Consider the following 12,500-nt stretch of genomic DNA (forward strand, 5'->3'; position numbering starts at 1 on the left):
AATAGGAAGAAATTATGATAAACAGGTGGAATAGTACGCAGGTGTGAAAATTAATAGAAAAAAAGAGTAAATGAAGGAAGGTAGGTAATTTAAAAGACCTTATTTTGAGTGAGGGGAAAGGAGAGAGGTTACTGTACATGATGTAAAGGGAAATAGTGTAGATGTTAGTGACTGAGGGGAGAGGAGAGAGTCGGGTGTATTTGATGTAAGGGGAATTAGAGCAGCGGTTGAGCGGACATCACCTTACTACTGCGTTCCCTCCGTCAGTAGCAGTAGTCATGACAGCGCCGCCTCGCCACACTCTGCCGGGCTGCTCTCCTTCACGTGGCTGCTGCAGGACTGAGGCGGATCACGTTCAGAAGCCGCTGTGTGTATGTATGTAAGAGAGAGAGAGAGAGAGAGAGAGAGAGAGAGAGAGAGAGAGAGAGAACAAGGGAACTTTAAATATTTTTTCATAATTAAGTCGTTCATTTCTTTCGTAATATTTCTAACTTGTATTACTACTACTACTACTACTACTACTACTACTACTACTACTACCACACACTCCAATGCTACTCTGGCAAGCCACTTAGATCCCTATCACCTGGGGGCTTACCTGTGTGTGTAGGGGAGGGGGATGGGGAGGGATTAGGGCAACCAGCTGGCTCAGTGTCCCGGGGCTTGGTAGACTAAAATGACTAACAAACTCTGCTGATCACTTCTGTTACGGTGGCAAGGCGCTCCTGTGTTGTTCTTTATCATGTTTTGTTCCTCTTTCCCTTCTTTATCTTTGTTTCCTTTTGTTTCCTTTTTCTTTTTTTCCGCTACACTGTTCTACTTCACCTTGTTCCTCTTTTCCTTCTCTGCTTTTTCACTTTTTTCACTCGTTTTATATTCTGAACGTTTCTTGAGGAGGAAGAGAAGGAGGAGGAGGAGGAGAAGGAAGAGGCATTAAAGGAAGAGGAAGAAGAAAAGAAAGAAAAAGAGAGAAAATGTAAGAGCGAGAAAGAAGGAAAGAGGAGGAAGAGTTAAAATGAAGGAAGGAGAAGAGGAAGGGAAGGAAGAGAGAAGAGAAAAAGAAAAGGAGGGAAAGTGTAAGGACTGTGGAAGGAAGGAAAGAAGAAGGAAAGAAAATAAAGGAAGAAAAGGGAAGAGGAAGGGGAAAAGGAGAGGAAAACTAAGGGGAAGGGAAAGAGGGAAGGGAAGATCTAAGATATTAATTCAAACCTCCTGGAAAGCCACAGTTTCCCTCTTGATGTAAATATTTCCCCTTAGAGAGTCGTAACTTTGTGTGTGTGTGTGTGTGTGTGTGTGTGTGTGTGTGTGTGTGTGTGTGTGTGTGTGTGTGTATCAGGTAGTGGGCTTAGCACGTGACTGTTTTATGACTTCCCATTCTCTTTGGTGGCTCTGTGTGTGTGTGTGTGTGTGTGTGTGTGTGTGTGTGTGTGTGTGTGTGTGTGTGTGTGTGTGTGTGTGTCATATTCATTTGAGTTATTTATTTATTTATTTATTCTTATTTATTTGTTTTCCTCTACTTTTGCAGGCTTTAATTTGAATTATTATTATTATGTGAGTTATTTATTTATTTTTTATTGATTATTATGATCTACTACTACTATTACTACTACTACTACTACTGTACTACCACCATCACCACCACCACCACCACCAGCGCAGTCCGGCAGCATGCGTCAGTGAGTACCAGGCGGCGACCAGCACTGGGTGGAATTAAAGTCTAGCAGCGTAGGATTAACAGGCGTGCATAATGAAATGAGCACATGAATTAATGGATGTTTATGGTTCTACTTCCTTGACTCTCTCTGTGTGTGTGTGTGTGTGTGTGTGTGTGTGTGTGTGTGTGTGTTAGTGAAAGGGAGAGAGGGAGGGGGATGGGGGAGAGTAGAGAGGGGAGGGGGAGAGTAGAGAGGGGAGGAGGGAGAGTAGAGAGAGGTGTGTGGAGTAGAAGGAGGAGGGTTAGAGAGAGAGAGAGAGAGAGAGAGAGAGAGAGAGAGAGTGGGGAGGGGGGAGGACTTGCTGTGACATATAAATTCATGTTTGTTTATTGTTGTTGTTGTTGTTCTTGTCGTTGTTGTTGTTGTTTTTACTACTACTACTACTACTACTACTACTACTACTACGAAAAGATGGAAGAGAGAGATAATGCAGAGAAAAAAAAAAGATAAAAGATTGTAAAAGTAATAAAATACAAAACGAAAAGATGAAAAAAAAAATGTAGATGAAATAAAAGAGAAGGGGAATAAGAGAAAAGTGAAGAAAAAGAAGGGAAAAGTGAGAGGAAATGAGGGATAAGGGAAAAGAAAGGAAAACAGAAACCAGATCTGACACGTTACTCAATTCGGAAATGAAGACTATATCAACCAGTTTCCTCCTCCTCCTCCTCCTCCTCCTCCTCCTCCTCCTCCTCCTCCTCCTCCTCCTCCTCCTCCTCCTCCAAACGGGTCAAGGAGCAAAAAAAAGAAAAGAAAAAACAGGAATATTTCTTACTTTGATTCCAGGTAAAAAATGTTTATTAAATGAATTCAACCTGAGTTTAAAGGGTGAGAGAGAGAGAGAGAGAGAGAGAGAGAGAGAGAGAGAGAGAGAGAGAGAGAGAGAGAGAGAGAGAGAGAGAGAGAGAGAGAGAGAGAGAGAGAGAGAGAGAAGAGGGTAAGAGTAGAGGATGAGGAGAGAGAATTAGGGAGAGAAGGAGGGAGGGATGGGGAAGAGTAGGGGTGGTGGTGGTTGTGGTGATGGTGGTGGTGGTGGTGGTGCTGGTGGTAGTAATAGTAGCAATTATTAAATGAGTTTTATTCACTAGTTCTTAATTGGTTGAAACTTTCTCTCTCTCTCTCTCTCTCTCTCTCTCTCTCTCTCTCTCTCTCTCTCTCTCTCTCTCTCTCTCTCTCTCTCTCTCTCTCTCTCTCTCTCTCTCTCTCTCTCTCTCTCTCCTTTCCTAAGTGACCAATTTCGTAACTTTTCAAATATTCTTCTTTTCTCCTTTCCTCCCTGTTCTCCCTTTTTTCCTCCTCCTCTACATCCCTCCCTCCTACTCTCTCTCTCTCTCTCTCTCTCTCTCTCTCTCTCTCTCTCTCTCTCTCTCTCTCTCTCTCTCTCTCTCTCTCTCTCTCTCTCTCTCTCTCTCTCTCTCTCTCTCTCTCTCCGATTCACACAAGACTCACCTGAACATAAGCTACCTTTAATTACCGCGCCATCACCTTCTCCTCATTAATTACCTTTGTATTTCCTGTGAGGATCAAGGGGGGCTTGTTTCATTGCCCCGAAGGTCGGTTGGATGGTCTTGAGTTCCCCCTCGGATTGGTACCTTGCCCTCCGCCTCCCTTCGTGTGGCTGGAAGGTCGAGTGTTGTGTCTTTTTATTGGTGTGAATGTCCCTCGCTCTTCAATTGTTAGTGAAATGACACGTTGGTTTATACAAAGGCTCTGGATTAGGTTAAGGGAAAATACTGAAGGAAAATAAACACTTGGAACTTAACTAATCGACTGCTGTTCCTTATCTGGGTTACTGTAGATGATGTGAAAGGAAAATATTAAAGAAAAAAGCCATTTGAAACATCATTAATGGACTGTTTCTTTATCTGAAGAGCTTAGGATGTTTTTTAAAGAGAAATTCTGAAGAAAATGTATTGAAACTTAAATAATCAGGTAGAGATTTTGAGATTGATTTTTTTTTTTTTTTTTTTTTTTTTTGTATTAAAGTCCGGACCGGAATATTTAACTACACAAACACAACGATGGAAAAAAATGTAGACAAATCAACAAAACAGGCATAAAATAAGCGATGTCACGTACTCTTTGATAATTATTATACACTAAATTACATACAGGAATTACAAACAAACTTATTATTTTACACTACTGACCTCCATGTTGTATCGTAATTAACAACAACAACAACAACAAGAAGTTCGCGACACAGACAAACCCGAGACAAAGGTAACAGTAACGCAGACACACAGACATACAAACGGACAGTCAGACAGACATACAAACAGACAGGTGGGAGAGTTAAACAATCCTACCTCGCGGGAAATTAGACAAGATTAGCCATCGTTGTTGATTGTGTTACCGCGGCAGGAGGAGGAGGAGGAGGAGGAGGAGGAGGAGGAGGAGGGGTAATGTCTTCCTCTTTGATATTAGGAGCTGTGTTATTATTGTTATTCCCAGTAGTAGTAGTAGTAGTAGTAGTAGTAGTAGTAGTAGTAGTAGTTGTTAGAAGTAGTAGTAGTAGTAGTATTAGTAGCAGTAGTTGTTGTTCTTCTCTCTCTCCTTGTCTTTGTTCTTTTTTCATTTTGTAGTAGTAGTAGTAGTAGTATTAAGGTGAAACACTATAATTAAAAAGGCGTTCAGAAAAAAATCGGAAGGTTTAAAGAAAATTCTGTAAATTCTGAAAAAAAAATAAAAATATATGAGATTTGGAGGAAAAATTCCTGAGCTCTTTAAGAAGATGAAGGAGGGAGTGGAGGGAGGGAGGGAGGGAGGGAAGGAGTGGAGGGAAGGAAGGAGGGAGTGGAGGCAAAACGCTTGACTCTGTAATTAGGAACTGAGGGTTTCTTTAGAGAGAGAGAGAGAGAGAGAGAGAGAGAGAGAGAGAGAGAGAGAGAGAGAGAGAGAGAGACTTAACAACGGACATGCTCAAAGGAATTCATTTAATCAAATTTCGCTCTTAATTAAAACTAATCTCTCTCTCTCTCTCTCTCTCTCTCTCTCTCTCTCTCTCTCTCTCTCTCTCTCTCTCTCTCTCTCTCTCTCTCTCTCTCTCTCTCTCTCTCTCTCAACGTCATCACCTTCCCCATTAAATTGCATAATGATGTGATAATGACATTGAAAACATGTTATTATTTTGGGGCTTGAAAGATTGTTTGCTCTCTCTCTCTCTCTCTCTCTCTCTCTCTCTCTCTCTCTCTCTCTCTCTCTCTCTCTCTCTCTCTCTCTCTCTCTCTCTCTCTCTCTCTCATTGATCGTTTTCCCTGATATCAAAAGCCAAGAACCAAAATATTATATTATGAGAAATTCGCAAATTTATGGAAGGGAAAAGCACACGAGAGAGAGAGAGAGAGAGAGAGAGAGAGAGAGAGAGAGAGAGAGAGAGAGAGAGAGAGTAAATTTATGAGTATGAGACTACACTTACTCTGTTCACATTTTCATGCTCTCTCTCTCTCTCTCTCTCTCTCTCTCTCTCTCTCTCTCTCTCTCTCTCTCTCTCTCTCTCTCTCTCTCTCTCTCTCTCTCTCTCTCTCTCTCTCACACACACACACACACACACACACACACACACACTCCAGCCAGGTGTTTATTTACATGGACTGTGAGAGGAAGAGGAGAAGTAAGAGGAGGAGGAAGAGGAGGAGGAGGAGGACCATCACCAACTGGGCCATAAGGTTGACAACGCCACACTAAACCCTTAGAGAGAGACGCCCTTATGAACCCTTTCTCCTGGATACGACTCTCTCTCTCTCTCTCTCTCTCTCTCTCTCTCTCTCTCTCTCTCTCTCTCTCTCTCTGGCAAAACTCTTCCCTATATCTCCTCTAGGGCCAGCAGGAAGAGGAGGATGAGGAGTAGGAGGAGAAGGAGGAGGAGGAGGAGGAGGAGGAGGAGGAGGAGAGGAGGAGGAGGAGGAGGAGGAGGAGGAGGAGGAGGAGGGGTGACTATTGCTATTGGTAAACACAAATAGCAATTGTAAAGGTGTAAACACAATACTATTTCCGTTTTCTGTTGCTGTCGTCTTTCCATTTGGATTAAAGTGACAGGTGGTGGTGGTGGTGGTGGTGGTGCGGGAGGTGGGGGAGGGTGTTGGTGGTGGTGGAGGAGGAGGAGGAGGAAGACGAAAGAAGAAAGGGAAGGCATGATCCAATAAAAACTAATTGAAAAAGAAGAAAGAAAGAAAGAAGAAAAGAAGAGGAGAAATTGTAAAGCAAAGAAGACCAAGGACAAGAAGATTAGGAAAGAAAGAAGGAAAGAAAGAAAGAAAGAAAGAAGGAAGAGGAATAAAAAGAACAAGTAATAATGACGGAAGGAGAAAAAAAAAGTGAAGTGAAGGAAGAATAAAAGGAAGAGGAAGAGGAGGAGGAAGAGAAGAAGAGTTACTGAGGTGGTTTATGATGCTGGAACTGTGAAGGGAGGAGGAAGATGGAGGGTGACGATGGAGATGAGAGCAGTGGAGATAGGGAGAGGAGGAGGAGGAGGAGGAAGAAGAAGAAGAAGAGGAGGAGGAGGTTTCAGACTTAGTAGACGAGGAAGTAGAGGAGGTAGGAGGGAGAGGAGAGGGAGAGGGAGGGAGGAAAGTTTGGGTTTGCCTATGTTGTGAGAGTATTGAGATGTAGGGAGACAGGGAGAGGAGGAGGAGGAGGAAGAAGAAGAGGAGGGATAAAGAGAAGGAAGGAGAGGGCGTGGAGATGAAGGAAGGATGAGAGAATATGAGGAAAGAGAGAGGTAAGGAAAGAGGAAGTGAGATAGGAAGGAAGGGGATACGGATACGAAGGAAGAGAGAAATAGAAATAATGAGAGAGAGAGAGAGAGAAAGAGGGAAACAGAGGAAGGAGAAATGGAAAGGAGGTGGAAGGAGAAGAGAAAGAGACGAATAGGGAAATAAAAGAACAAAATAACAAAAAATAACAAGAGAAAGGAAAAAGAGAAATTAGAAGATAGGGAAATGGGAGAGAAGAGAGGGAGAGGAAAAGAACAGAGAGAAAAAAAGGGAAAAGGAAAAATTAATGAGAATGGAGTAAAAACAAACAAGAAAAATAAAAAAATTGAAAATAAAATGTGAGAAAAAATATAGAAGAAAGGAGAGAGAGAGAGAGAGAGAGAGAGAGAGAGAGAGAGAGAGAGAGAGAGAGAGAGAGAGAGAGAGAGAAGGGAGAGTAAGGAGAGGTGATCGACCGTCAGGGAAGGTCAAGAGTTTTCATCTTAAATTTACAGCTGTAATGACTGACGAATAATTCTCTCTCTCTCTCTCTCTCTCTCTCTCTCTCTCTCTCTCTCTCTCTCTCTCTCTCTCTCTCTCTCTCTCTCTCTCTCTCTCTCTCTCTCTCTCCGGGTCCTCCAAGTCTCTCCTTCACTCCTGTCCTAACGAGGAACTTGTATACGAGGACACACACACACACACACACACACACACACACACACACACACACACACACACACACACACACACACACACACACACACACACGGAGTCTATCCCGGGTCACGTTTTGTACCTGTCTCGTCAATTATCTGAGAGAGAGAGAGAGAGAGAGAGAGAGAGAGAGAGAGAGAGAGAGAGAGAGAGAGAGAGAGAGAGAGAGAGACATGTGAGAGCTGAGTTCGGTCCTTGAAACCTGCTGACGCCACAGAGAGAGAGAGAGAGAGAGAGAGAGAGAGAGAGAGAGAGAGAGAGAGAGAGAGAGAGAGAGAAAGAGAGAGACTGCACAAAAAGAATAAAAGTTAACATTTTATTTGAAGGAAGAAGAAGAGGAAGAAGAAATAAAAAAGAAAACTAAAATAAACAAGAAAATTATTAAAAACAGATAATAATACTAAGACGAAGCAAAAATAAGGAAAAAAAAGGAAAAAAGAAAAATAGAAAATTAGAGTCGTTAATTTTCAAAACAAAAACAAAAAATGAATGAATAAGCGAACCAAAAAAATCACAAGGGAAAAAATGAAAAGAAAAGAGAAGCAAAAAGTTAAAAAAAAATAATAATATTCATCACCTCGAGGGAAAAAAAAAAGAAGGAAAAGAAAACAAAGGAAAGAAGAGGAAGCAAAAAAATATTCATCACTTCGACCTCGATTTCCTAAAAAAAAAATAATAATAAATGAAACAACAAAAGAGGAAAAGAAGGAAAATAAAACAGAAAACAAGGAGGAAAAAAAGGAGGAAAGGAAAAAGAAAACTCCCAAAGCAAACTGGTGATGAGGAGAGAAAAGAGAAAAGAAAAGAAGAAAAGAAAAGAGAAGAAAAGTGAAGGCAGGAAGGAATAAAAAAATAAGAATAAATCACCACCATTAGTTTCCTCCCTCAAAGGCTGAGTGGGGGGAAAAAGAAAGGGAAAAAAAAGTAAGCAGGAAAAATATGCTTTGATGTGCGTCCTCTCAGTGTCCTCTTGCTGTGCTCCGGAACGTGTGTGTGAATTTTTTTCCCTCTATTTTTCCTCTTTTTTTGCTTCCTCCTCCTCCTCCTCCTCCTCCTCCTCCTCTTCTTCCTTCTCTTCGTGTGTTATTAGGTGGTGAATAAGGGAAGTTTATTTAGTTTTTTTCTCTCTTCCTCTTTTCCTCCTGGTCTTCTTTTTCCTCCTCCTCCTCCTCCTCCTCCTCCTCCTCCTCCTCCTCCTTCTCTTCTTGTGTTAATGTGTGGAAGCGAAAAGGGATCTTAACTTATGATATTTTTCCTGTCTTATTCTCCTCCTCCTCCTCCTCCTCCTCCTCCTCCTCCTCCTCCTCCTCCTCCTCCTCCTCCTCCTCTATCAGTAAATGGTGGGAGTGAATGGGAGATAAAAGGGAAGTAAAGGGAATATTATGTGGAAAGAGATGGGGGGAGAGAGAGAGAGAGAGAGAGAGAGAGAGAGAGAGAGAGAGAGAGAGAGAGAGAGAGAGACAGAGAGAGAGACAGAGAGAGAGAGAGAGAACAGAAGGTTGAAGAGGAAGATTGGGCTAATGATGGAAGAGGAAGGAAGGAAAGAGAAAGATCAGGAGTAAGAGGAGGAGGAGAAGGAAGAGGAGGAGGAGGAGGAGGAGGAGGAGGAGGAGGAGGAGGATGAGGGAATAAAATGCAGAGTCATGACAGTTTTTCAATCGATTTATAAAGTGTGGGTTTGTCTCTCTCTCTCTCTCTCTCTCTCTCTCTCTCTCTCTCTCTCTCTCTCTCTCTCTCTCTCTCTCTCTCTCTCTCTCTCTCTCTCTCTCTCTCTCTCTCTCTGTCCCTCTCATTCGTTTTTCTCCCTTCATCCAGTTCACTTTTTCTATCTTTCATTTTTATTCCTTCCTTTGTTGCTTTGCTTCATCTTTTTTTTTCCTGTCTTCTATTCTACATTCTTCCTTTTTTCTCTCTCTTTCCCTTCCTCTCTCACTCACTCACTCACTCGCTCACTTATTCATTCATTCATTCACGCACTCACTCATTCATTCACTCGATTTTTGTTCACATCTTAACTTCTCTTCCTTTTTTCTTCATTCTTCCTAGTTTTTAATGTCATTTTTTATCTTTGACATATTCATCTTGTTCTTGTTCTTGTTGTTGCTCTTTTTCTTCTTATTCTTATTCTTTGTAGTCGTAGTATTAGTAGTAGTAGTAGTAGTAGTAGTAGTAGTAGTAGTAGTAGTAGTAGTAGTAGTAGTAGTAGTAGTATTCTCCTCCTCCTCCTCCTCCTCCTCCTCCTTTTTCTTCTTCCCGTCTTCATCTTTTCATTAATTATCAACTATTACTTTTCTCTTTACTAATACAATCTTCCTCATATTCTTCTTAAGTTCTTCCTCCTTTATTATCCTTTCTCTTCCTCTCTTCGTTAGTCTTACTGTTATTCATCACCTTCTAACGTTCATTCTTGTTCTTCCCCTTTTTATTCTGTTTTCTTCCTCTTCCCTTTCGTCAAAGAGAAACACAAAACACAACACTTGGTTCTCATCTTTCTGAATCCTGCCACCTGATTGGTCCAGCCGCTAGCCCTGTGTGCCTCGTTCTGGCTGCTGATTGGTGGAGAGCCTTAGCCCCTCTGAGCCTCCCGTTCTGATTGGCTCCTGGGCTTGCGGTGAGCTCGCGTGGGTTGTCCCCTTTAACTGTGACCTTTGCGTTGAAATCCCGTGTGTGTGTGTGTGTGTGTGTGTGTGTGTACTGTTGTTTGTTGGTAGTGGTAGTGGTGGTGGTGGTACTATAATTACTACTACTACTACTACTGCTACTACTACTACTACTACTACTACTACTACTACTACTACTACTACTACTACTACTACTACTACTACTACTACTACTACTATTGACGTATAAGTTGTGCTGCTGTAGAGGAATTAATATTTATCATTCTCATTTGTCTTTTTTATTTCATTTCATTTCATTTTTTTTCGTTTTTTTTTTTTTTGTCATTTCATCATATACATATAGCGCACAATTATTACATTTTTTAATCTTATTTATTCATTTTATCACATTTTATTTTCGTTATTTAATTTTTTTCTACTTTTATATTCTTATTTTACTTCGCTATCATCTTATTATCTTTACTATTAATTTTACTCCACTGTTACTTTTTCCCTCATTTTTTTTCCTTATTTTCCCTTATTTCCCTCCATTAATTATCATCATATCGCATGCACATCATGTAATCTTCTATCTCCCATTTTCTTTATTTCACTCAACTACCACTCTTGTTTTCGTTCACCTACAGCCAGCGAACAACAATATTCCTGGGGCGTGTATGTCCTAGCGTGTGTCTGTCCTTCACTCGCCTCTCACTCCTCTTCGCTTCAGACACCTCTCTTCACTTGTCTGGCCAGGAGGATGTATAAACTGAAGAAAAATATAAGAGGAACTGTATCTTTCACCCTCTCTTTGCTGTGACATTATGGTAATTAGAGAGAGAGAGAGAGAGAGAGAGAGAGAGAGAGAGAGAGAGAGAGAGAGAGAGAGAGAGAGAGAGAGAGAGAGAGAGAGAGAGTATTTATCACCATTGACTTGTTTTTATCTTCCCCAAATAGTACTGAACTGAATGAACCTTCTCCTCCTCCTCCTCCTCCTCCTCCTCCTCCTCCTCCTCCTCCTCCTCCTTCTCCTCCCACTAATCTTTTCCTGCACAACAAGCCAAATGATTAATAACAACATATAAATTTTGTTTTCACGAGAGAGAAACGAGGAGGAGGAGGAGGAGGAAGAAGAAGAAGAGGAGGAGGAGGAGAAGGAGTAGGAGTAAAAAAAGAAAGTTGCTCTTCCTACTCTTCTTCTTCTTCTTCTTCTTCTTCTTCTTCTTCTTCTTCTTTTTCCAATGGCTCCTCTTCAATATTTTTCCTTCATTCTTTTCTCCTCCTCCTTCCTCTTTCCTCCTACATTTTCTTCCTCTCACCCGTTTTCTTTTTCCCTCCCTCTTCCTCCCTTTCCCATTTTTCTCTCTTCCTCTCCTCTTTTCACTTTCCCTGTTTCTCCTCCTCTCTCATTTCTTTCCTCTCTCTCTCTCTCTCTCTCTCTCTCTCTCTCTCTCTCTCTCTCTCTCTCTCTCTCTCTCTCTCTCTCTCTCTCTCTCTCTCTCTCTCTCTCTCTCTCTCTCTTTATATAACACATGTCACCACTACCTCCAGACCATCTTCCTATCTTCCTCTAGACTCAACAATACCTCTCCTCCTCCTCCTCCTCCTCCTCCTCCTCCTCCTCCTCCTCCTCCTCCTCCTCCTCCTCCTCCTCCTCCTCCTCCTCCTCCTCTTCCTCCTCGTACCGTCACGCTGATAATACAAGTAATTTCGACCCTCTCAAGCTACACTTTGTGGGAGGAGGAGGAGGAGGAGGAGGAGGAAGAGGAAGAGGAGGCGGTGAGGTTGACGTTTATATTCTTCCTCCCCAACCAGTCAGTGAAAGAGAGAGAGAGAGAGAGAGAGAGAGAGAGAGAGAGAGAGAGAGAGAGAGAGAGAGAGAGAGAGAGAGAGAGAGAGATCTTCAAAACTTTTCCCTCTTCTTCTTTTCTTCTTCTTTTCCTTCTTCTTTTCCTTCTTAGTTTTATTTTTTTTCTGTTCTTATTATCAGCTTTATTCTTATTTTTTTGTTTTTCCTTCTTGTTTGTTGTTGTTGTTCTTTTCTTGTTCTTTTCTTCTTTTTCTTGTTGTTGTTTTGTTCTTCCTCCTCCTCCTCCTCCTCCTCCTCCTCCTCCTCCTCCTCCTCCTCCTCCTCCTCCTCCTCCTCCTAAGGTGACTTCACGTGACCCAAACCTCCCTCGAGTCACGTGACCTTCGCCTCTCCCTCCTGACCTTTGCTGACCTCGAGAAAACAGGTCAGATTGGGAGCAAGAAAAACAGGTTATTAGCGTCATCATACCTCTCTCTCTCTCTCTCTCTCTCTCTCTCTCTCTCTCTCTCTCTCTCTCTCTCTCTCTCTCTCTCTCTCTCTCTCTCTCTCTCTCTCTCTCTCTCTCTCTCTCTCTCTCTGGTTTGAATCTCTTCCTAAGTGAATTATGCCTTGCAGGTTAATTGGCTCAGAGAACATACCTGGTCTTGTGTTGAGGGTGCGAGGACAGGGGAGAGAGAGAGAGAGAGAGAGAGACAGACACACAGACAGACAGACACAAGAAAACAATAAAAAGATAAATGAAGTAAATAATAACGATAATAAACGTCTTGACATGTTTTCTTCCATTTTTACTTTGATTCCTCATTATTTATTAGTGTTAATGTACAGTTGATAGTGTTTCGTTGCTAATATTACTGTTTTTCTTTATTAATTCCTGTGTTTCCTTTGTATTACAGCAGAAAATAACCCCTCATTATTTATTACTTTTAATGTACAGTTGACGCGGTGTTTTGTTGCTAATATTAAGGTT

At 41.7% G+C, this 12,500-nt stretch overlaps 1 protein-coding gene across 5 annotated transcripts in view; it reads left to right on the forward strand.

Annotated features, from left to right (window-relative positions):
- Nucleotides 1–12,500, forward strand: part of LOC135109852 (acetylcholine receptor subunit alpha-like) — a 165,266-nt gene that overhangs the window by 119,772 nt on the left and 32,994 nt on the right. The window lies entirely within an intron of this gene.

Source organism: Scylla paramamosain, chromosome 19, assembly GCF_035594125.1.
Source record: "Scylla paramamosain isolate STU-SP2022 chromosome 19, ASM3559412v1, whole genome shotgun sequence".
NCBI lineage: Eukaryota > Metazoa > Arthropoda > Malacostraca > Decapoda > Portunidae > Scylla > Scylla paramamosain.